General features: G+C 55.4%; 1 long non-coding RNA gene across 1 annotated transcript; it reads right to left on the reverse strand.

Annotated features, from left to right (window-relative positions):
* Window positions 1-257: 257 nt before the first annotated feature.
* Window positions 258-3,123, reverse strand: LOC138063479 (uncharacterized). Its single transcript, XR_011137052.1, has 4 exons — window positions 3,073-3,123; window positions 2,686-2,787; window positions 1,942-2,019; window positions 258-412 (listed from the first exon to the last, which is right to left on the reverse strand). It is a non-coding gene; the product is annotated as an uncharacterized lncRNA (long non-coding RNA).
* Window positions 3,124-3,504: the final 381 nt, after the last annotated feature.

The following is a 3,504-nucleotide window of genomic DNA, read 5'->3' on the forward strand; positions in this document are numbered from 1 at the left end:
TGGGAGCTTGTAAGATTGTGGGAACCACAGTGAGCTTGTCATTGCCTCTAATGTGCAGGGTGGCTAGTAGGAGAACTTAAGAGTGTTGTTAAGTACAAAGTTTTTAATGAGCACGTGATGTAATCTGGTTTCATTTGTTTCTCATGTTTAACCCTAACAAAGCTACACTAACGTGTTTCAAATGAACTTCATGAATGTCCTTTTCCAGTGGCAATCTAGTGCTATCCCATGTAATGTGTGTGGGACAGTGGGACGTCTGTTATGAAATGTAGCCTTCCAGGGTGCACTGATGTCCCAGAATTTCAGGCCTTCCTCTTCCTGCTGGTTCTAGTTATCTGTATGATGATTCTCCTTGGGAATATCCACATTTTTGTGCTGGTGACTGCGGAGCAGCATTCCTGTCCTTTCAATCCTGCCAGGGATAGGATGTGTTAGTATCCTATTCATGAGATTGGGAACCCCTTCTGCCACAGAAAGACTTTCTCAGCCATCTCCTTCCACCTCACTGTAGTAAGAACTTTCTGCAGCAGCCTGGTGACTGTGTATCTCTTACCAAAACCCAGCACCCTGACAAACCCTAGCAAAGGGTTCTCTGTCTTTTACACAGCCCTGCCTCTTCTAATCAAGATGCTCGGGTTGCCATTGGTAATCCCATCCCCAGCCGGCTCTTTTTAATCTTTCATATCATGATAGAAAAGATGCATTTAAATATGCATGCACGCATTTGTCTGAATGTGTGTCTTCAGTCCAAGAAAGATAAGGTTAAGTGAGCTGCACAAAGTAGATGCATTCAGGAGATAGACTCCCAACCTGAGCAGATTGCTGTCACCTGATCTGAGAAATAGCAAGCTGAGTTGTAATATTTTCCTGTTGCAATGTAGCTTTGGAACAAATACTGTGTTTAGGCTAGCTGGGAAGCAGGTACATGAAGTGTATTCACAATTACAGCAGAAACAAATCAGCGCCAGGTGCGTCACAAGTGCTGGGCTCAGCACTGGGGAAGGAGCCTAGCACAGTCCCCCCATGTCCCTCTGAGGCCCACTGCCACCACGCAGGCAGCAGCACAGCCTTGGTGCCAGGGGCTGGGGGAGCGCAGCCAGGCTTCTATGTGACACGGCCCTTGGGAGAAGGAGCAACCTGGAGTGTGCCAGTGCTGGGCCTGTCTCACTGCAGGCTGCATAGGGGCTAGTCCCTGCCTCACAGTGCTTGCTTACCAGGGGACCTGTGTCGTCGGTAACTGCCAACCCTGGTCCATCCCTGTCCTGTGAGCAGTGTAGGGGATTGACAGGGCTTGGGAAAGGGACAGGAGTGTCTGGGAAGCTCTCACAGTCCTGCGTACACTTGATGGCTGCAATATGCAGGCTCTCACCTTCTTGGCTTCCTTGGTCAGGTAGTGACCTCTCAGTTTTCTCCTTTTTTCTCCTACTTCAGGGCAGTAGCCCATTGCCCCAAAGGGAGCCCAAAGGAGGGAGGCTGCAAAAGCCTACAAGGACAGCAGATGCCTTGGTTGTGGGGTTCCCCACCTCAGATGTGAGCTGGCTGGCACGCGGGGCTGAAGACCACGCTGGCGCACAGCCTTTGTGGCACAGCCTTTTCCCAGAGTGTCGTGGGGCCCCAGCTGAAAAGGCAGGCGCTCCTTTCAGGAAGGGCTGCATGCACCACACGCCTGCCCCAAGCCTGAGGTGAAGGGGGCGTCTCAGTGAGGCGGTGGGGAAGTGGAGGAAGGATGGGTCTGGTTGGTGGGGCTGTGAGAGAAGCAAAGATGGTCTCCTCCTCTTCCCATGCCATGGCTGCTCTGATGAGCATTTTCGGGGGCAGGAGCTCAACCCTCAACCTCACACTGTGCTCCCCCTGGAGCCCACCACCTATGCCCACGAGCAGAGCCCCGACAAAGCCCTTCCCGCCAACGTCTGTGGTCTCAGCTGTGTGCTTAGCTGGTACCTGAGCACCGATGCCACTGCTTGCTGTGTCCTACTCTGTGTGGGCGTCCGACAGGGCTCTCCTGGCCCTCTTCTGAGCCTGAAAAAGAAAAGGAATTATTTGCAGGGCAAGGGATGAAGCCAGCCCTAGTCCTGGAGAAGGGGTGAGGATCCCCCCTGCCCGGCCTACTCCTCCATGCAAGACTCTGGGCATCAATCGCATCAACAATCGCAATCGTGTTGGGTTGAAGGGAACCTCTTTCTCAGCTCCCAGTCTGTTGCTTCCAGAACTGCAGGCATCCAGCGGAACATGCCGCATACTGAGCCATGCTCTGCCTTGTCCTGTCTCTTGGTTAGCAAGGTCTAAAAAGGCCTAAGCCCAGATTTGGCCTATGGATGCTCAGAGGCTCCTTCTGGAAAGACCTCCCTGACCCTGACCAGGAGCAGTGCACAGCATCTTTCCTGGGAAATGCAAACAGCCACTTTGCCATCCCTGCCCATCACATCTCACTGACTGGGCTACTGTTAAGGTGCTGTGAGTCCCGCAGAGCCTTCTGTGCCTCCAACACCCTGACACAGGCTCCTAGATGTCGGTGCAAGCACTAGCTCTGAGTCCCATCCGGCTGGAAGCATTGTGGGACCCACTGTGCCTTGGTTGGGCGCCCCTTGTTCAGCTCCACCAGGAAAGAGGCCCTGGTGCCATTTCCTGGGCCAGGAGTGGGGCAGAGCTGCCAGCATGCTGTGCTGCCCTGCCTGAAGGCCTCACCGGCTCTGTATCCTCCTCTGCAAACGGCCATCTACGCTGCTTCTGCCTAGGAAGCCTCCATGGCGTCCTCATGGCTGTACTGGCAGGTTGTCTGTGCACTGCCTGCAAAGAGAGGAAGGCCAAATTATCAGGGAGAATCACCAGCTGTCAAGGTGCTGTAGCCACCGCACAGCCTTCTGGGCCTCCAACACCCCCACACAGACTTCTACATGTCCCTGCACACGCTGGCTCCGAGCCCCAGCACGCTGCCAATGTGCTGGCACCCTCTGCGGCAAGCTTGGCCACCTCTCCTTCCGATGCACAGCAAAGGGGCCCTGCTCCCACTTCCTGCCACAGCAGTGGCACGCAGCTGCCACCACACTCTGCCACCCTGGCCCAAGCCCTCACCAGCTCTGCTCTCTCCTGGGCAGAAGGCCTTCCCGGGCGCTGCTTTTTCAGCAGCCTCCGTGCTTTCTCCCTGGCCATGCTCGCAGCTTGCTTCTGCGCCACCTGCAAAGCCACCAAGGGCACATTGTCACCGAGCATCACCAGGAGATCGAGGGCAAGGGGCTGCTGCATCCTCAGCACCACTGTGGGCACACGACAAGCCCCACACAGGAAGTGCCACACCTTCAGGACGGGCGCTTGCTGCTCAGGCTGCATGCCTTTTCCACAGGCCTGCCCGTTTTTCCTGTGTGCGTGCAAAACCTGCGCCGAGGAACCCATGGCCACAACCTGGACAAGCTCCGTGTGCACACAGAGCAGCACACGGCTGAGCATGTGGGGGTTAGGAGTCGCGCTTACGTCGTTGTTGCTGGGTGCGGAGACCGGGATCGGAGG

Source organism: Struthio camelus, chromosome 32 (assembly GCF_040807025.1).
Source record: "Struthio camelus isolate bStrCam1 chromosome 32, bStrCam1.hap1, whole genome shotgun sequence".
Classification (NCBI taxonomy): domain Eukaryota; kingdom Metazoa; phylum Chordata; class Aves; order Struthioniformes; family Struthionidae; genus Struthio; species Struthio camelus.